Here is a 23,012-nt window from a genome sequence, read left to right as displayed (position 1 = left end):
TGGGTCCGGTTGTGGGGCCTGAACTGTGGGCTTGGGCTCTGTCCCTCAGCTCTTCAGCTCAAGGCTAGCGCTCTACCACTTGAGCCACAGAGCCACTTCTGGCTTTTTTCTTTTTGCTTATGAGGTGCTGAGGAATCGAACCCAGGGCCTCAGGCATGCAAGGCAAGCACTCTACCACTGAGCCACCTTCCCAGCTCTAGAAGTTTTTTGACTGCTTATTATACCCAACATTTTGAGAGAAAGGTATACTTTAAAATGCTATTAAAGCAAGACTGATATAAAAATCACTTTGACCCCAGATATGTATTTTACCTTTCATGTACCCAAAAATGCAGACTGACCTATCATTAATGTTAGGAATGAGAGGATAAAAAATCATAGACAGGGCTTGGAAGGTGGCTCAGTGGTTAAAGGGCTTGCCTTGCATGCCTGAGGCCCTGGGTTCGATTCCTCATCACCACATAAGCAAAAAACAAAAACAAAAACAAAAAAGCGCGAAATGGCGCTGTGGCTCAAGTGGTAGAGCACTAGACGAGCTGAAGAGCTGAGGGACAGTGCCCAAGCCCAGAGTTCAGGCCCCATGACCGGACAAAAAAAAATCATAGAAAACAAGATCTAAGCATGAATTAAAGCCTTTCCAACTTCTGAATACAATTGCTTTAAAAAGACATAAAGAGCTGGAAGGTGGCTCAGTGGTAGAGTGCTTTCCATGCATGCATGGGGCACTGGGTTCGATTCCTCAGCACCACATAAGCAAAAAGAAAAAAGCCGGAAGTGACGCTGTGGCCCAAGTGGAAGAGCTCTCGACTTGAGCTGAAGAGCTGCGGGACAGCGCCCAGGCCCAGAGTTCAGGCCCCACAACCAGACTCCACCCCCTAAAAAAGACATCAATACTACTACATTGTTTCAAAATTTCTTTTTTTAAGTATTCATTTACTTATTTCTTCATTGTATTTTCCCAGGAAAAGAAAGGTAAGGGAAGAGTCATTATGTGTTTAAAAAAATGATTAGAAAAGGGGAAAGGAAGTACTCGGGTACAGCACAAATCAATCATGAAATAAAACACCGCAGTACTGGTATCATAAAAGCCCAAGGAAGCTTTAGTCTGGGGATCAGAGAAAGGACAGACAGGTACACACTTTTCCAGCCTCCCTCCCCATAAATTCAAGTTCTCTCACAAAGCTTTGGTTTCTAGCAGTAAACACGGCATTACATTCGTCTCCCATTAAACAATCTGTGGCCACTTTGACATAACTTTTCTTGCACCTGTGTACAAGTTCCTGAGTGACTTTAACATACATTCATATTACCTTTCCTGGTCTGCTGACCCCACTTTCTACATGGAAAGCCCAATTGATTTTCTCTAGTATTACAGAACGAGCAGGTTTGGTCACAAATGTCATATTTGATGAGAATTACGTTTAAAAAAACATGGACTCAGGTTGGGAACAAGGTGTGTGTGGGGGGGGGTGGAGAGGTTGGAGCACTAGCATCTTCAGAATCTTTGCATAAGTCACATAAAAGTTGAAGAGACATTCCAAGAGTCATCTGTGTATGGGCATGTAGGTTTTCTTTTGAGGGAGAAAAGGGTAGAGGATAGGGACTTATTATTATTTTTACCAACGAAGATCTAGTCCAAAATGGGAAATAGGGGAAGTGAGGGAACAAAAGAAAAACTGGTTCAAGACCCTCACTTTAGAAGTTCCCCCAACTTAGCTTCAGATCCTTTTGTCTAGTGCAGAACCTTCTGTCAAAGATGCTTTGGCTGTTTTTCTCAACTCTAAAAGAAGTTTGTAAACAATAAAACCCCAAAAGGAACATGGAGAAAAGACCCACATATTATTATTTACACAAACTAGGCCATCTAGCAAATGACCAACTCAGAAACTCAGTAAAGTCCTACACAGCCTAGACAAATACAATTAACTAGAGGGGGCAGCATTTGTGGGAAGACAAGAAACTAGGATCAGACACATATCATCCAATGCATTCTATTGCATTTGTCCCATTTTAACACATGAGGTAGGTTTGTGGTGATCTCACAGCTTGTAAACGAAACCTCCTTTTTCTCCTTTAGCTAACACAACACTATGAACAATTATGCAGCAGGGCAGGACACGGGCTCCAGAGAGAGGCTTACACTTATGGGTTTCCCTGGAAGCCGAGACTGAGGATTTGGTCCTTGCTTTTTATAGATCCATCCCTGCATGGCTAGTAGAAGGTGGACACAAATCTGTGGTCTTAAAATCCAAACATATCAATTCCCATTCCTTAGAGGAAAAAAAACACATATACAGTTATTTGCACAGTAATCCCAACCTAACCTAGTAAAGGATAGATATAGTATATGGAAAGAAAACAAGTCGCAGAGCCATAGGATTAGACAATCATTACTAACTTTGGCTTCCTCTTTGGTCGTCTTCTACCTTGTCTGAACCACCGTTTCCTGTTTAGACTAATTTCCATTCTTCCAGCAGAAGGAGAACAAGTCATGGGGCAACCTAATTAAAAACCTAGTCTCCCATGAATCATTTCCAAGTGTTGAGGGGGTTTCAAGAGGACCCTATGGCAAAAAAGCCAGCTCTAATTGGCAAAAATGAAGTCGTTCAATAGGCTATGCACTCCAAATGATTGCTCTCCATGGTGATAAAAACAACAAAGTCTTCCTGCTATGCCGACCTGGAGCTGTTGGCCATTTATCTCTGAGATTGCTCATGTACCTGAGAACACAGTGCAGGAATGAGGGCCTTAAGATTAAAATATATAAAAATACAAAACCAGAATATTTATAATAAGAAAAAAAAGTTAAAATGCACAAGATACGTCATTCACACAGATATTGCAGGTTTGGCATCCTGGAGAAAGCAGGGACCCAAGGTGCAGTAATGCAAGGGAACAAATAAATTACAATCACATTGGCCCAGAAATGGGGGCGGGAGCAGGGAGAAGCTCAGAGCAGCAGGTTTGCAGCCATTCCCTAGTCACCCATGTTGCCTGTCATCACAACCCAATGCCTGGACCAGCTCTCCCAGCACTACAGCTCAAGATAGGGTGATGAGGAAACAAGATGTGGAGGGGAGGAGGTGGTGGAGAGACAAAAAACAAAACAAAACAAAACAACCCTGCCTTGCTCCTGACAGGTCCTCCTACCCGGGGTACTACACCTTGGGGATTTGAGCCCTTGGATCTGCTGGTCTGGTGCTTAATTGTTTCACACTCTGGCAAGAGAAATTGGACACATCCTTCTTTAAAGGAACAACTTGCCAATCTGGGTCACTTTTAGAAGCTGGAGGCTGGGGGGGAGGGAGGGGAAGCATGTAGTTCAGGTGAAGATTATCATATAAAGTACGCAGGTTTCACAAGTGGTTCCCCCAAAGCCCCTCACTTGAATTGGGATAGATCATGATGGGATTACTATGCATCACCCCTTCCCCTCATCAAAAGAGAAGATGGGATGATGCTGGGACATCCTGGCCTGAGACGTATGGAAGAGACAGCTACTCGCCAACCCAATCCATATTCCAACTTTCTCCACTTTGCCGATTGATGCCTGCTCCTTGAAACTTCCTGCTAGCTAGAGTTGTCCCCCCGACTCTGGGGGCTCAATTTTGGGCCTCAGGGAGCAGGGCAGGGCTGTGGATCTCTTCTTCTTCCCTAAAGTAGGCAGGATTTCCCTGGGAACTGGGGACCTGCTGAGCCTTCAGTGGACAGGAGGCCACCATGTGGTTGATGCTTTGGCAGAAGTGGCACTTCTTGGGCTGTGGTGGCAGCTTGCATTCCTTGCCATTATGGTCTAGACCACCACAGTTGTAGCACCTGTCTCCTTTGGATCTGCTCTTCTGCATGTTCTTCCCCTTTGGCCACCTCTTACTCCCAATACAGAACACCCCACTGGGCCCAGTGACTTGGATGGATTCTAGGCCTTTGGCAGGCTTCTTAAAGGTAAACTCCACAGCCTCTCCCTCCTTCAGGCTCTGGAAGCCCTCCATGTGCAGCTTATTCTGGTGCACAAAGACGTCCACCAGGGGGTCGAGTGCTACCCTTATGCATGCTGTCATGGATAGGAAGCCGAACCCTCTGAGCACATTGAACTACTTACAGATGCCAGCCCTGTGCAACAGCTGAGGCTCCTCAGCCACCTGAGCGGCATCCTCCTGCACCTCCTCGGGTGCCTTCTCCGCTGCCTTGGCGCAGCCACCTCCCAACTGCTGGTTGGACGCCAAGCCCATGGCCGTTGTCTGAGCCTGCAGCCCCAGGCCCCTGGTCGGGCTGCTGCTGGCCCCAGAGAAGTGCGGAGGCAAAGGGCAGGTTGGCAGAAGAGGTCGCTACATCTTCCCCGCACAATCCATTTTTCAAAATTTCTTATGATACTGAAGATTCAATTATAAACTATTAACACTTGAAAATAACTCTTTTTTTTGGGGAGTAGGACACAAAACACAAGATTAATCCTAATCATTTTCAAAGACATTTATTTATACTACAAATAAACTCTTATAACTACAAAGATTCTAAAAATAACTGAAGCATAGTGTCAAAAAGCACATAATTTAACTTCATCATGTACGTTCAAAGGATTGTGCTAATAGAAAACAAAGTTATACTAATAATTAGCTCACCCAATTCACTTCCATTCTTTTATTCTATATCTTTTAGTTTCATAAAAACTGGCTTTTCATAAAATGATGAATAAAAAGCCTATATATCCATAAACATTTTCAGATTTTAACAATGTTTATTTCAGAAATGTTTTTAGCTGTATAGTCAATGAACTGAAATAACATTGAAATATTCAAAGGGGTTTCAGAAATTGCAAGACTTGCTCTGGGATGTTATTTATATTGGAAAAGATACCCAAAAAGCCTTATTTGTTAAAGTTGTGATAGTTACTCCCACAAAAGAACAATTAATGAAGAAACATTTGTATGTACAAAACAACTTCAAATGCATCCACAATCTGGAGGTGACACATGCTTTTTGTTTGTTTTTGCAATGTATATCTAACAAACATATCCACAATACTGATTTTCAGTCAATATTATGGGATATTCAAACCTAAAAAATACGGGGTTTATTATCTTAGTGTGAATAGATATGATCTTACAAAGAAAATTATTTTCAACAGAAATCTGGAAAGAGTTTATCCACCTTGAGTTTCACAGGAATAACCAGCGAGTAATACTTGTTTGGTCGAGTAGGTCAAAAGCACTCCATGAGTATATCTTAAAAGTATATCCAATTTAAGAGGTCAAATACATATTTTGTGCTGACAGTCATCTTACATCAATAGCTCACTACCTAATTATATGTGTATCTTATTGCCTAATATATACTAAGAACTGAAAGTGATCTCTTTTAACTGAAAGTGATCTCTTTTATCTAACTTAATGGTGTAAATGCTTTGATTATGATGATGTTATTATTTGACAAATAAAATGTACAGAAGGGTGGTTCCACTGAAATAACAGGATGGAACACTGATAAATAACTATATTTCAACACAGCTCTTTTCAGCCTCACTCTGTCCACATTGGCAAGCAACATTGCAAATGCACACACTCACGCATATACACACACATGTGCGCACATTTATAAACACATATACATGCATGCCAAATTCAGGATTTACTGTACAAAAAAGTTCAAATAAAATATTAGTGATTAGGAAAAATGATAACTTGCCTTATTACAAAATAATACATAATCCAGTGTCCACGATTGTTACATTTTACCTGCCTCTCCACATGCGACCACTTAATTTATTTTTAATTAATTAATTAATTCATTAGTTTGGTGCTTATACTAGAGCTTGAACTCAGGGCCTGACTCTGTTCCAGAATGTGTTTTTTTTTTGTTTTAGTTTTCTCAAGGCTAGCAATTTAATGCTTATCCTACAGCTCCATTTCAAGCTTTTGTGGTTACTTTCAAATCAGAATCTAATGGACTTTTTTTTCTCGGTCTGGTTTCAAAGCACAATCATCAGATTTCATCTTTTTGATTAGCTAGGATTAAAGACCTGAGCCACCGGAGTGGCTCCTACTTTTCTCTATACTTATCTAATGCACATACTTAAATAGTAATTTAAAACTGAGAGCATACAACCAAGATGTACAGTGATGATATTGTCCTGTCAGAAATTCAAGTTAATAATGTAAATTTATTCTTAAGACCATACGCAAAAAATACTTACGAAGAAATTTGATGATGATGATGATGATGATGTGTGTGTGTGTGTGTGTGTGTGTGTGTGTGTGCTGTTGCAATATATTCCACATATAAGCACTGTGAATGGGTGTCCAGCCATTCAGAGTTATTGCATGAATATCTGCCTTGAGCTACCAACTCATGGACAATATCTAGGTGTCCACTCTGGGCTTCCCAATGAAAAGGGGTTTACTCATCCTCATCCCTATTATTCATATGAGTGGCCTTTTTGGAAAGTATTCTCCGCACTGTAGTAAGCTGCAAGGCAAGCACTCTACCACTGAGCCACCATCCTAGCCCAAGGTTTAAGATTCTTGTCTGTAATTTGGTCAAAGCTCTGACTCTTTATGTAGGCTACTAAAAATTTATTTACTAATTTCAAGTAAATACATATATTCTATTTCTATCTCTTTTAAAAAATAAAAAAATTGTTTGCTCTGTAAATTGATTAGAAGCATGGATTTTGTGGCTAGCTAGGTCATTGCACATCTGGATCTATTTTCCTCTCTCTCTTTCATGGTTCTCATAGACAATATGATTGCTCCATAATTATCCTAATTTATTTTGTTTTTATATTTTTGGTTGCATCATTTCACTTTCTGCTCTACCATTTCCCAAATCAGCACTACATAAACAGAACCATCCAGAAGTGGTTTTGTGGCTCAAGTGGTAGAGTGCTTGCCTTGATTTGAAGAGCTCAAGGATAGTGCCCTGGCCCAGAGTTCATGCCCCACAGCTCATTTTAAAAAAAAGAATCTAAATACTTGATAATTCTACTAACAGATATGACTGAAATCAATTGAATCACACTTTTCCTGTACAATGAAGGAATAGGTCCAGGCTAGGAAAGCAGCTAGAGAGGGCAGGGTGATTGTATCTGTGACAAATCTTTGTGGATAATGGTATCGAAGATTACTTACTGGTGATTCACTTGCACTGGAAGCATGATTCTGAACGATTGCTTGCTGATTGCTTGCTTTGATCATTATATCCTCCAAGAAGAAAAAGTGAAATTTAATTGATAGCAAAGGACTACTAATACATTTTGACTTCTCATTAAGCATCTTCAATCATCAAAATCACCTGAAGACAATAGATAGGCGTATTTTTAGATGACAACAAATATCTTTAAAAAAACAAGAATTTAGGTAGTCATACAAAGGACTTCTATTTTACTATTGCATTATACATTTTTTCGAATGTTAAATACTAACATTAGAAAGCTATTAGAAAGCTCTTTAAGCCCATATGTTGAATAGTGAGTTCTCTCACACTATAACATTGTATTTCCCAAATCATTTACATAGAAGGCATTGTTTCCTATTTTCTCATTCCTAGAATAAGCTGCACGTGAAGACACCACTGGTCCTCATTTTCAGTCTGTACCTTTGAATATTGAGGAAAATCTTTCCTCTGCTCTCTCTAAATTCCCTACTCTCCAGTTAGAATAATTTCGAGTAGTAAAAATGGAAAAAGATAAAATAAATAAATCATGGTGAATAAATATATGCAGAAAATTCACCAGATTTGTCTGACCAGTTCAACCAATGTGAACTATTGGGGAAAAACATGGACATCTCATAACCTCTGACACTCAAAGTCTCTGGTTAGGCAATTCTGATAAAGACAGGAAGTAAGATGAAAAAGTGAGGAATAGTATCAATTGCAAGAAAAAAATGGAGTAGGACCCAAGGAAATTTCATCTTTTGGATCCTGAAATTATTCAGCTTACTATGGTGTGGAGACTACTTTCCAAAAAGGCCACCCAGATGAATACTAGGGATGAGGATGAGTATAACCCTCTTCATCGGGAAGCCTTGAGTGGACACTTAGACATTGTCCATGAATTGGTAGCTTAAGGCAGATATTCATGCAATAATTCTGAATGGCTAGACACACCTGCACAGTGATTATATGTGGAATAATACCAGAGTGGCTTCTTTCTTAATTCATCATGATGCAGATACCAGTCCCCAAACTAAAAGTCTCTTGACCCCCTTGCATCTCGCTGCTGGGAATAGAAATAACAACGATATGCTGTATCTCCTTCTGTGGAACCATTATATGAAACCAGGTCTGAAGAACAACTTGGAAGAAACTGCATTTGATATTTTTCAAAGGATAAGTAAGTATTACTACCTCTTTGAAGTTGTGGAAGATTGTACATATTGTTCTCCTAAGTTGTAATGATATGGTTAAGTGTATTGAATTTCAAAAATGCCAGTCCATCCTTTGTGTCCCTACAATTTTTTTCACAATACAAAGCAACAGCAATATCTTACTTTAAAAATTCATGGATTCCATGGTATTCTTCCAAGTGAATTTTCTGACTTTGATGTCAAAATGTATTCAAGAGTTGTTTGTATACATCTATAATGATTTCAAGACAGTTTGTGATTTTTTTAAATCAGAAATAATTTTAACATATTTTGAAAAGAATAGTATAGACACTATAGATGTTCGTGGCACTTTTCTGAAAAAAGCATATCTATGTTTGTATAATGTCCATAATCTATTTAATTCGCTCCTACATATAATAATTTGAATTCTACATTGTTATATAATGTATATGTTCATTAATATGTCCTTTCAGATTGCATTCCATATAGAAAAATTTAAGATTCCTTTTTTCCTAGGTCCTTGTATTTTTTTATTTCTTTGGGATAAAATGACAATGTTAACTAATTTCAAGTTTTTTAAAGGTTATGATAAGTAAAGGCCTTTCTCAGGTGAAGATTTAATATACTGATGTCAAACTAACCTTTAATTCTATGAATTACTGGTCTTGTTACACTTGTGTTTTTGTAATCAACTTTTTAATAACTTTTTTTCATTTCTTGCATTTGAAGAATGAAAAATATGGAATACTTCACAAATTTTCATATCATCCTTCTGCAAGTGCCATGTTAATCTCTGTAATGTTGTAATTTGGGTAGACCTGCTGCTGAAACATGTAGTATCCTCTAAATTTAAGTACTTAATGATGGAATCTTCCTACAGGCATATATCCATGGTTGAATATTTATAACTAGGAACCCTTATTGTTCCTAAATATGCTATTGATCTTATTTCTCTAAAATTCTTTGTATAATGGGAAAAAACCCATTGTTTGGTAAATTGCTCACATTTGCAATTTTATTTTTAATTTTATTTTTAATTCAATTTAATTTTATTTTATTTGCAATTTTTTGTCAATGACTATTTTGTCTTCTTCATTTTAAATTTGATCATACTTTGAAGCCTTTACAGCTAAGTCCAAAGGTGATTGCTTTTCAAGTATTTATTTATCACAACTGAGTTAGCTTTGTGGAGCTAATGGATTCAAAGTAAGCCTTGCTTAAGAGCTACTTCTTAACTTGTGCAACTTAAAATTTCCCAAATGAGGTCTTGCTGGCACAAATGTCTAGCTGACCCTTTACCCTTCTTCCATGTAGGAACAGAACAATCAGAATATCTTACCCTGACAGCATAGATTGTCTACTGGAACAAAACTAACCTTAGTTACAAGAGATCATAGAGAGATGAACAGTTCTGTCAGAATTGTTCAGAATAGAAGGTATTTTATCAAAATATAATTGTTTACTATACTTATCATTTCAAAAGTAGCTAAAGCCAAGAAGGTGAAAAAATTGTTCATATGCATGATTACCTACTGTCCTTTCCTGTCTATCATCCAACCAGGCAGGAACTTACACTACGGACTTTCTATCACCAAATATGTCCAGAGCTCCTGGAGAAGTCCATACGTTTCTCCTCGATATTAGGCCTTAAATTGGTAATGTTTTAATCACAGTGTTTCCTCTTGCCTCTAGGCTGTAAATCAACAAATGGTAAAGCTTTAAGTCTAACTCTACCAAAAACTGAGGTAGAGATAATGGAATAATACTAAAGTTGCCTTTAATACTCTAACCACAACAGAACAATGCAAAACAATTTTTATATTATATATACTTATATATTTTATATTTATATGTACTGATTTTAAATTTCACACAGTGAATCTTATTAGAATTGATAGTTTGACAAATATATTGACAATTATTCTCATAAATAGATTGGAATATAAATAATTAGGTTTAGAATATAAATTAGAATATAAAAAGTATCAATGCAATGTCTTCGGTATAAACTTGTGATACCTTCTAAGTGTTTGTTGTCTTCTGAATTCACATGGTAAAATAACAGTATTGTTTTCCGCTAATGTATAAGGGATTTTATTCTGATGCTCTGTTTATTGTTTTAACTCGCTGGTCCCAAAGGGTTTTTCTCCATATTTCTGAAGCATTCTTACTGATTATACCCAAATTTTGCTGATATAATGTCTAAAAGCTATTATTCTTCTGCAGGACCCACGGGTCCTAGGATAACAGGTTCAAGTTATCTGCATCATCAGATAACAAGGGCAAGACTTCTAACCTAGGCACATGCAACATGCCAACAGAAAGTAATTGAAGACTAATCTCAATTTCTCATGTCCTATAATATATTTCAAGGCCCCAATTCCTTATAGGAATTAGCAGTAATCAACTGTGAAATGCAATGAAACTTGAAATGAAAGATGAGATCACTAAATAAGAGAGAAAGTACTGTAGTTCAAACTTTCAATTTACAGATGACCAGGCCATATGAGTGAACAAAATCACAAATGAACAAGATTATTTTTAATAACCCTCTCCTAATGATTAATGAAAGATTTCAGTGCAGCAAAAGTTGGCCAAAAAATAGTTTCTGGAATGATAGATCCATAATTGTTCTACCAAGGCTAGGAAAACTTGATTTAGAGGTCAAATATAATTTAGAAAACCATTAAGAAGGTCCTTAGTGCTTCAAAACACTGGTACTTCAGAAAACTAGGTTCTGTAGTATAAAATGTCATTCTCAAACCAATGATAACCTACATTTAATCTCCTGAAAGTATATTCATTTTCAAATAAACTATTTAAAATCACATTTGCCAAAATAACACTTGACAAGTAGATGATAGTGACATTACAAGGTTTTCAAGTGTAGGAAGCAAGTTACAATAGAGTTGATTTACTTACCCAGCACTAATACCAAACAAATTCATTCATTAAAGTGTAGAAAGAATACCCCCACAATTAGTGTTGTTCAGTAGGTGCCTTCCAGAAATATGTTAAATAGATCAGCCTCCCATATTTCAAACCCAAATATTAGGTAATAAAGTAAATTTCATCACATAAAAACGTACCTTGTAAAAAGTCACTAAGAGTTGCCTTATCATGTGTTGTTTTATGTTTTCCCTATCTGTCTAACATAGTAAGAAATATGACTTTAAGTCTTGCATATGGGTACTGATCAGAGATGTGACAAACATAAAATATGTCTTCTTTTATTATCATATTCCTCTACACTAGTAAATTTTAGTTTTCTTCTTTTTCCAAAACTTATAGGTAGTACAAAATATTATCCTATGTAAAATAAAATAATCACATATATTGTACAAAGCCATTTATAAAAACTAGTCGTTAGGAATACATTCTAAGTCATTTTTAAACTTTCTTGCTGACTAAAGGTTAATCTTCCAAATGAATGAGAATAAAATCATGTCTAAGTGCTTCACATCTCCAGTCTTGCAAATTTGTTATTGCAGATGAATTAATTATGGAAATATAAGCTGACATCAGTTCAAGTATATGTGGGATTGAAACTCCACGGAATGTATGTAAACCTTTCAAAGAATTAACAGGCAGTTTAACAGAATGAATATCAGGAAATTGAAACCAGAGAGGAACAATAGTAAAGAAATAGAATGAATGAAAAATACAAAAATGGGCAAGTAAAGCTAGAATACTCAATGTACACATGTAATAAAGGAAGCGGTAAATCTGAAATGAATCTTGGAGAAAGGGTTGGTTCAGATTGATAGAAGGAGTGACTCTGATCCAGGAGCGTTAGACAATTAGATGGACATATTTAATTGTAACACACTTGCACAACCTTTTGAAATTCAGTTAAAAAACACAACAAACAAAAACACACAAAAATTACAACCAAACAACAATCTTTAGAGAGTATGAATATTTCCTCTAAAAATTTTAAATCATTAATGAAGGTCAGTCTTTGGAAAAGCAAACAAGCTTTTCAAAGAGGGCAATTTGGGGTAGGGGAGAATTTTAAACAGATTTAAATAGATTGTCTAAGGTTATAATTCACCTGTATCTACTGCAAATATTTTCTTCTGCGAATGCTCTTTGAACTGGATACTCGAGTCCTGAGGCACACTTGATAGCTTGTGAAAACAGAATGGAAGAAACAAGATCAAGAACCTATTACTCCACTGGAGAGAAAGCAGTCCTCTTTGTTTTCTCTCGATCTCTTCACTACTCTATTTTCATACTTTTAATAAAGTCAAGTGATTTTGAATTATATCTTTCCTTCTTCGTTCTCGCAAAATAATTGTTCAAAATAATTCATTAAATATTATTTGCCATTATTTTCTATCATGCTGTTTACTTGTCCAAACGAGTCCATTAAACTTCCCCTTTTCATTTGGTTGCCACAGAAACCCAACAACTATGTTAATGAAGACCAACACTAATGCAAATCTTTGTCTCCAAAAAAACAGTCCAAGAACCTGTAATCACAAATATTTAGCTATAATTTTTTTCTTTTTTCTTTTACCTTGAAATCTTCTTGTGTCTAATGTGCCCACAAAAATAAGTACTCCACCCCTTTTTGGTTCAATAAATTCTAACCTCAAAGATATATTTTGCTAACAAGATGCTTAGAGGAAACTAAAGAATAATCCATTTTTATCTTCACTCTTACGACTTTTATCTTCTCTCTTAAGACTTTCCTTAGATACCATATCAGGAACAGTGAAATTATTCTTTGCAAAATTATTTCAATAGATTATTTTTCTCTTGGTCTTGCTTTTGCTCAACAAGATATAAGGAGAAGAATAGAGTTAAATCACCCATTGCTTGGATTACATTGTCTGTTACAAAGGACAATACTTCTTTTTTTTAATTTATTTTTTTAATTTATTTTATTTATGAATGTACTGTACAGAGGGGTTACAATTACATGGGCAGGATAATGCATACATTTCTTACCAAGCATTGCAGCCTCCTTCTTTGTTTACCCTTCACATTCTTTCTCAGGCTCCCCCCTCCTCCCCACACAAAACTTTTCCCTCTCTTCTCACCCCGCCCCCCGCACCGACTTTGTAAAGCTCGTTTTTGACATGACAACTTGTACTTCTCATTGTTGCAACAGGTCCACCTGAATCCTTAAACGACTTGCTTTTCCCCATCTTCTCCACAAGTTATACTAACATCAAATATAGTAAAAGTGGGGGATATACGGTGGTGGAGCTACATACAAAGCAAGAAAGAAATAATCTTATAAATGCGTTAGAAACACATGCATGAAAGAAAAAAATATTACAATACATATCTAAGGGTTCATTTTCCTAACATCACTTTATCTGTCCTTTTCCGCTTGAATCACACATATACTAGATATTTCAAATAAGGGAAACCATGGGACCTGTGTTTCTTTGGGCCTGGCTTACTTCATTTAATGTAATTTTTTCCAAGTTTTTCCATTTCCTAACAAATGGGGCAATGTCATTCTTTCTGATGGAGGTATAGAATTCCATTGCGTATATATACCACATTTTCTTGATCCATTCATCTACTGAAGGGCATCTAGGTTGGTTCCATATCTTAGCTATGGTAGATAATGCTGCAATAAACATAGTTGTGCTGGTAGCTTTAGTGTGGTCTTGTTTGTAGACATTTTGGTAAATTCCCAAAAGTGGGCTAGCTGGGTCATAGGGGAGCTCTATGTGAAGTCTTTTGTGGAACCTCCATACTACTTTCCAAAGTGGTTGAACAAGTTTACATTCCCACCAACAATGAAGTAAGGTTCCCTTCTTTCCACATCTCCTCCAGCATCTGTTGTTGTTAGAGTTCTTGATTTTTGCCATTCTAACTGGAGTGAGGTGGTATCTCAATGTTATTTGGATTTGCATTTCTTTTATGGTTAGTGATGTTGAGCATTTATTCATGTGTCTATTGGCCATCCTTCTTTCTTCTTCAGAGAAGTTTCTCTTTAAGTCTTTCGCCCACTTATTTATTGGGCAGTTGTTTCTTTGAGGATTTGTTGTTGGGGGATTTAATTTTTTGAGTTCCAAGTATATTTTAGCTATGAGACCCTTGTCCCTTGTATGGCTATTAAAGATATTCTCCCAGTCCATGGGCTTTCAATTGATTTTGCTAGCTATGTCCTTTGCCATGCAGAAGCTCTGCAACTTTTTGCAATCACATTTGTCCAAACTTTCTTTGGTTTGTTGTGTTTCCGGGTCTCTATTAAGAAAATTTCAGCCTGAGCCAACGAGACCTAGGGTTTCTCCTCTTACATCCTGTAATGTTTTCAGAGTGACTGCTTTGACTTCGAGGTCTTTGATCCATTTGGAGTTGATTCTGGTGCAGGGTGATAGATAAGGATCTAGCTTTAGTTTTCTACAAGTAGTTAACCAATTTTGCCAGCACCATTTACTGAAGAGGCTGTCTTTATTCTGTTCTATTGTTTTAAGTCCCTTATCGAAGATTAGATGGCTATAGGTCTGTAGGTTCATTTCTGGGTTTTCAATTCTATTCCATTGGTCCTCATACCAATCGGTTTTGATTACTATGGCTTTATAGTAGAGTTTGAAATTTGGTATTGGTATTCCTCTAGCAGTGTTCTTTCTGTTGAGGAGCGTTTTTGATATTAGGGGTCTTTTATTGTTCCATATGAATTTTTGGATTACCTCTTCTATTTCTTGAAGAATGAGGTTGGAATTTTGATAGGTATCGTGTTGAATTTGTAGCTAGCCTTGGGAAATATTGCCATTTTCACGATGTAAATCTTTCCAATCCAGGAGCATGGGAGTTTTTGCCATTTTCTAAGGTCTGTTTTGATTTTCTTTTTCAAGATTTTAAAATTTTCATCAAAGAGGTCCTTCACTTCTTTGGTTAAGTTAAATCCTAGGTATTTTATTTATTGTGGGGCTATTACAAATGGAGTTGCTTTCCTAATTTCCACCACACTTTTCTCATTGTTGGCATGCAGAAAAGCCATTGATTTTGGGGGGTTAATTTTATACCCTACTACTTTGCCAAAATTTTGAATCAGCTTGAGTAATTTGGGAGTGGAGTCTATGGGATTCTTTAAATACAAGATCATGCAAAGGACAATAATTCTATGTCCTACTTCTATGTCCACTCTTTGCTCTTGCCTGATTTCCAATTAAGCACAGCTTCTTGGCTTCAAGTCTAGTGAAGGTGAAGGAGTATACTGCATCCGCCACTGCTACATCTTCATGGTTTCTCTTTTAAAACTCTTTTATTTGGAGGTAGAATTTATTTTCTTGTCTTCATTCAATTTGTTTTGCATTATACTAAGCCAAATAGGCTCTGTAAAATCACTTTAGGTAGCAAAAACATTAAGACAATCTATATCAAAAAGTTTGGCCCCCTCCACGGCTGAAGCCAATATCCTTAGCTAGGGCTTCAAAGAACGCATTTTTTTACCTTTTCAATTTGCTCAATTCTTTTCTGATCCTCAAACTTTTTGTCTTATGTAATAAGACAAGTCTTCACTATCTCATGTTAATGAGGATATTATATTTTTTATCTACTTAGAAATGTGAAATCATTGGTTTGAAGTATACAATCAGATTTTTTCTGTGTTTCAGTGCTTCACTTGCAAAGACATTGTGGAATGTATTACAAACAGAAAAGTGTAAACTCAATATGTTCTTTCATTTTGAAGAGCACTTTCTCCCTAAATATTTTGACCAAACTTATCTTTATAAGAGAATTACTGTTTATTAATTAAAGGTCAATTCACAAATTTTGATGTCTTTTTTAAAAAAAAACAGTTTAAATTCCACTACAACCTTTTTTCTCACAGTAAGATATTTCCTGGTTAAGGACAATTCTCATGTTAACCTACAGGATTTACAGCACTGTTTGTGAGGCTTGTTTTTTTTTAGTGTGAAAATGAGCCATCTTACCTTTCAAGTAAGTCTCCATGGATTTCTTTGCATGAAAGCCTATGTTCCCAGGCAATTTTAAATTTTAATAGGCTCAGTTAAAAAGTTTGAACAATTAAAATTTACCTGTCATAGTTTTAAACCTCTTTTGAAATTCCTTTATCAGATTCACGAATTTACCAATCCTAATTCCACCTTTACCATCAAAAACAGTTAACATGTTGTTTTCATGATATAGTATCCATGAAACTATTATTTCCAGTGGCTTTGTTATGCATATATATGAACATATAAGCTGATCCTGAGCAAAATGAACTCCAAGATATGGACAGAGATATTTATTTGCAGTTGTTGTTTTTAATGTACTATGTGATTTCTATTTTCCCTGGGTTTTTCCCCTATGGGTTATCTCCTACTGTGTTTGGTTTTGGTATTGTGTATACATTTACCTTAATTAGGGAAGGGAAGAGGAACAACAAAATGGCGAGACAAAGGAGAAAAGGAAAACCAATGCAATAGCAATACTCAGAAGACAATATGTTGGAAATGTACATTACAACTTGTGAGGGGTTTCGGGGTGAAAGAAAACTGTGAGAAAAATGAGAGAGGGTATAACAAGTTTGAACAGTTATGTATTCACTGCCTTACAATTACTAACCCACTGCACATCACTTTCACATTAAAATGAAATTTAAAAAATAAGCTGCATGAAATAAAATTTCACGGTATTGGTATAGTAAATATTATTCTTCATGTAGTAACTTTTTAAAGATCAGTACTATTTGGCATCTAATTTGAATTAATAGCCTCTTCTTTATCAGAGGGCCATCAACTTGAATGTTATATAACTTGACAATATTTTCACAATATAATTGCCAATATTTTCAAAAAAGAATAAATTAGTACTTTCTCATACTAAAACTGAAAACCGTTTAATTCTATAGAAACCCATAACATTTAAAAGTAAATAAGTTGTTAAGAGGACAGGATATGTGTGTTCCTTAAAATAATAACTACTAATAACTACTCACTTTCAAATTCTGAACATTTCATACCTGAGAGATTCAAAATAGTACCTGTTTGCATTTTATGTAATTCTGCAATAGATACATTTTCCAATCGGGTGTTACAGATTGAGAAGTGAACAGAAAAATAGCCACATTCTGGTAAAACTATGAAGCATCGGTTATAATTAATTCTTTAAGAGTAAGCAATTGTTTATCAGATTAAGCTATTATTTTTATGACCATCAATCCCAAAATTTATGCCATACAGTCATCCTAGCCCAACAGTTTCCAACTTGTAGGGTGCACCTCAAATTTCCCATAATTCACATCACAAATAGCTTATTTCTATTGGAAAAAATACTACACCTATGCTAATGTGATGCCCTACACCACAATAAACTGGGTTTCATCATTTTACCTCCACTGGTATTCCTGCAAATATTATTTATATTTATACTTTTTAACTATCATAGATATTCAGTATGCTAAGATCGGAAGATTACAGTTCAAAGCCCACCCAGGCAGGAAGGTTCCCTAGATTCTTATCTCCAATAAACTTCTCAGCAAAAGCCCGACACAAGTGGTACTGAGCTTGAAGTGGTAGGGCACAAGCCTTGAGCTTAACAGGCTCAGAAAGAGTGCCTAGGTCCAGAGTTCAAGCCCTATGACAAAGCAATAAAACAAAAAGAAAAATAAAAACAAACTCCAAACCTAGCATTTTTCTGGTTGTATACAGAGGCATGTAATTAAGGAAATTGCTTTCTGTGTTACATACAGGTAGAAGAAAGAAGAAGTCACACAATTATTCTATTCATAAAATGTTATACCAAAGCCTCAAAAACTCACTCTTTTTCTAAATTTATAAATTAATATCCATTTCATGGCAACTCGATCTACATTATTTACATTATCATTTTATACAGGAACTGTTGGAATTATCTATTAACTGAGTTCTAATTAAAACTCTCTTGAAACAATAGGCTAGGCAAATAGAATGCAAGAAACATTTGTAAATTTGTCAATTAAACATGCTACTTAAAAAGAATTTTGTAGTATCCTATAGAATATGAAATTAAAAACAAAACCAAAATATTTATTTGAAGTCTAAACTCTAATTTAGCAAGATCTATAAAGTCCTACATTAGAGGAACTTTGCTTTTCCTCCAGGCTTAAGCTTTTCTAATCCTTCATCCTTTCCTTGGAATCTAACAGAATGATAATTACTTACTTTTGCAAATTTTAGATGGGAATCATGAGCCATTTTGCATCTAGGAATGTTCTGTAATGCAGAGAGCATTTAAAAGCACAACTGAGGATTATACATGAGTTGCATTTCAATAGGAAACGACTTCTCAAAACATAATGACAAAATTAGCCCAAATTTCCAATTGCGTTTTCCTTTCTTGTTTGGTTTCTTTTATTAAGACAAAATTATACTACCTGGTCCAGGGAAGTTATCACTATGTAATTCCAGTCTCTAATCTCCTGTCAGTCTGAGTGCTAAAATTGAAAGCTTGTATCACATTGCCCCACCATGGTTTCTTGGTTTATTTATAAATTTATTTATTATTTATTTATTTGTTTATTTGTTTGTTTGTTTATTTATTTATTTATTTATTTATTTATTTATTTATTTATTTATTTATTTATTTATTTATTTATTTATTTATATTTGGATCCGGTCATGGAGCCTGAACTCTGGGCCTGGGTGCTGTCCCTCAGCTCTTCAGCTCAAGGCTAGCTCTCTACCACTTGAACCACAGAGCCACTTATGGTTTTTTTCTTTTTGCTTATGTAGTGCTGAGGAATGGAACCCAGGGCTTCATGTATGCAACGCAAGCACTCTTCCACTGAGCCATCTTCCCAGGAATTTGTTGGTTTATTTAATCTAGATATAGACTAGCAATTGTGAACTTCCCCAGTTATATTATCCACTAAACTTCTCAGACTGTTCATGTACTATTTTCGAAGATGTTCTAACATTTGACACAGGATATGAACATTTCCAAATGCACCTGCGAGGACTCTGATTCATTTCTCCATGGATCTAATCTTTTTAATATTGATTACTTGACTCTCTTAATATATCTGATCCCTATCTATGTAATTTTCTCAAACTTTTTTGAAGAAAGTTCGCTTGAGGATTTTCTAATTTTAAAAATTATCACTTGATTCTAGTCTTACTCAGGACATATTTTCTATTTTTTTCTATCTTTTCTACATATTCTGAGAGTTGCTTCATATGTGTATTTGTGTGTGCACATATGTGTCTCTGTATATATGTGTATGATTGTATGTATGTATGCAAAAGCTTCAAAATCTTATTCAGCAATCTTGCTCATGACTGGTATTCCAATACATGAGCCATGCTTCCAATCCAGCTTTTGGCTTGTTAATTATACCTTCTCAAAACTGTTCTGCCCAGGCTGGATGCAAATTGAACTTTCTAGATTCCTTTACATTCTTAGGTTTTATTTATCCAGTAGAATCAAATTTTAAACTACAAACATTTTTGTGAGTGTAAAGTCTAAGCTGTAGCCCAGATTTTTAACTCAAGAATTCATATAAAGATAGATGAACATACACATTACATATGCTGAGTGTACACTGTTAGAAATGTGATCCTAAGCTGGGTGTTGGTGAGATCTGAAGATTGGGGTTCAAAGCCAGCTCAGGTAGGAAAGTCCCGGAGACTCTTTTCTCCAATTTACTGCAAGAAAACTGGAAGCAGCACTGTGGCTCAAGTGGTAGAGCACTAGCCTTGAGCTGAATAACAGAGGGACAGTGCACAGGCCCCGAGTTCAAGTTCCAAGACCACCATCAACAAACAATATATAAGTAAAGGAAAGAAAAAATGTGATCTTATCTACCAGTTCATAGCTAGCATAATCCCTGCTCTCTCAAGATGTACTATTTTTTCCCAATTAAGTCCATGCTCTTATATCTGACTTGCATTGAAAACAGAATTATTCTTCCATTCTACTTTCTACAAAGTTGTGTCATTAGCAAGCGTGATTTAGAAAGGGAGTGGCCTCATACTTCCTATTCCACGTAAGAGTAATGCTTTCTTTATGTCACTTTCATAAATCTACATACTGGACTTGGGTTTATTGTTTCAATGTGGTCTTATTCGTAGAGTCTTCTATAGTGTATTGAGCTCTTATACTTAAACACAGAATTTCTCTTTCTCTTATTATTGCTATAGTTAACATGAGTTAACAAATTCATGTACACTTGGGAAATAATGTGCAGCACATACACTCACAAAAAAAAAAGATCTGAGAAACTTCTTCCCCTTTAAAATTCGCCTTAATTTACAGAGAATTTACAAAGTTTGAACTCAATATACTCATGGATAATGTATTTATAAGCAATATAAATTTCATATTTTCTCTCTACTAAGTTGTCTCTGAAACTCGTGTTACTTCAGGTCCAAACGTGTCCTTGTGTTATTTCAGTGAAGCCAGAAATCATTCACTATACCTCAAGAAGCACCATAGATTGTTCCTGGAAGTAACTGTGAATGGATGTGGAAACTGATTCCAGGAGTGGAATGGAACATAGAGGATTGACAAAGTTCAAGTTAACTTGTGCTTTCCTTTTTACTATAAAAGAAGAGAATACGAAGGCTTGAAGAAAACTCTGTCATTGACTTTTTCTAGTGTGTTTTTACTCATATATAATGTTTCTGTAAACATCTAGTTGAGAGAATTACAAAAAGAAATAATGTGCCATTTTAAGGCCAGCATAGAACAAAAGGAAATAACATTGTATTAAATACGTTCTACTGCTGGGGCTGGGAAGGTGGCTCAGTGGTAGAGAATTTACCTTGCATGCCAGAGGCCCTAGGTTTGATTCCTCAGCACCACATAAGCAAAAATAAGCCAGAAGTGGTGCTGTGGCTCAAGTGGTAGAGTGCTAGCCTTGAGTTGAAGACCTGAGGTAAAGCGCCGAGGCCCAGAGTTCAGGCCCACGACTGGACCCCCCAAAAAAAATTCTACTGCAAAGAAACAAAGACATGGAGGATTTAAAGTGTTTTATGGATGGATATTTCACTCCTGACATGATTCTCTTATTGCAGGAGTAGGTTATCAATTCCTTTAGTATGGTCCTGAGTTCTCCAGAGCAATAAGGATTCCAAAAGAGCATCCAGTGCCACTTCTCAGACCAGTACTCCTTTAAGGAGGGTCCCAATGAAATATCTGTTTTTTTTTTTTTCTTTGCTTTTTTGTTTAGTTTATGTTAGTTCTTGGGCTTGAACCCAGAGGCTGGACCCTGTCCCTGAACAGTTTTTGTTCCTGCTCACCAGCCCCCAAATCTAGTACTCTACTGCTTAAACCAAAACTCCACTAATCGACTTTTTGCTGTGTAATTACAGATATGAGTTTGACAGACTCTCCTGCCTGGGTTGGCTTTGAACTAAGATAGTAAGAAAGCCAAGTGACATCAACTGTACAGTCTTCTCTTTTCAAATGAGAAATATTAGATGAAGTTTATTTTAAAGCTAATATTTGACCATTTTTTCTTTCTTTTTTGTGAGCATACCGTACAGAGGAGTTACAATTACATAGGCAAGATAACGAGTACATTACTTATCAATCATTGTTGCCTCCTCTTTGTTTCCCCTTCCCATCCCTTCCCATATACCCTCCAACCCCATTTGATCCTCCTCCCCCACCAAAGTTGTAAAGTTCGTTTTTCGACATAACGACTTGTACATCTCATTGTTGCAATGGGTCCACCTGTATCCCTACTTTAACGACTTGGTTTTAGAGAATATGTCCAGCAAAGAATCCATAACATAACTCAGCAAAAGTAGGTGCACTGAATCATTTTGGAATTATTTTTTGGGGTTCGGAAGATTATTGATCTTGTCGTTCCTTTTGGGGAAACTTAAAGTCATATTTCACCACTTTTGTTCTTGTGGGGCTTGAACGTTGATCCTGGGTGATTAGCTACAGCACCACCTCCTGGTTTCTGGTGGTTAATAGAAGGTTAGGGTCTCATGGACTATCCTGACAAGGCTGGCTTTGAACCACAATCCTCTGGCCACAACCTCCTTAGTAGCTAGGATTACAAGTGTAGACCACCAGCACCTGGCTCATATTTGCATTTATGTGCACTGAATGACACTGTGTAGACAAAGAATGGAAATTTTAACCAAATGATTACATTTCAGCATTTCAGAAAAATTGAAGTAGCAATAAATATGTCTTCCTTTTCCATTTTGTTACATTAATGACTGATGAGCTTTAGGACCCTTACATTAGCATCCTCTGCCATCTGTATAGGTATATTTAGTATCAGGAAATGTTCATAGAGAAATATAGAAAGAATGAGATTTTTAGAATACAAAAGAGATAAGGTATGTAAGAATAGCATAGAAGGAGATACATTTATCACACAGAGACTTTGAGCTAGCCTATGAGATTTAGAATGCTAAAAGCAATGAGGAAAAGCCTAGTTGACAAGTTCTTCAATAACCAAAAATGGTTCTCTAGAACAGTTTCTGGTATACCTTAATTACTATCATTTATTCCTTCTATCTGGAGTTACTCCTTATTTTCTTTCACAACTATTGATTAGCCTCTGCATTTTTGGTTCCATAACTCACCAAAAAGATTTCAAAATCACACTTAGCCTACACGTCTCTTTGTGATTAGCAGTGATGACACAAATCCTGGAATCATTGAATTTCCAGAATTAAACTTTACCTGACATCTAAGCACATTCCTGGCATTAAATTGCTGTGACTTAATGAACAAAACTTTTTTCAACACTGTATCCTAACATAA

General features: G+C 36.1%; 2 pseudogenes; both read right to left on the bottom strand.

The window, feature by feature from the left end:
- Nucleotides 1–3,602: 3,602 nt before the first annotated feature.
- Nucleotides 3,603–4,229, bottom strand: LOC138812341 (protein lin-28 homolog A pseudogene; annotated as a pseudogene).
- Nucleotides 4,230–9,057: 4,828 nt separating this feature from the next.
- Nucleotides 9,058–9,157, bottom strand: LOC138812343 (U6 spliceosomal RNA; annotated as a pseudogene).
- Between the last annotated feature and the right edge of the window lie 13,855 nt (nt 9,158–23,012).

This window comes from Dipodomys merriami, unplaced genomic scaffold, assembly GCF_024711535.1.
Source record: "Dipodomys merriami isolate MVZ:Mamm:240054 unplaced genomic scaffold, mDipMer1.0.p SCAF_564, whole genome shotgun sequence".
Lineage (NCBI taxonomy): Eukaryota > Metazoa > Chordata > Mammalia > Rodentia > Heteromyidae > Dipodomys > Dipodomys merriami.
The sequence above is the reverse complement of the archived record's forward strand: the minus strand, read 5'-3'. Positions and strand labels throughout refer to the sequence as shown.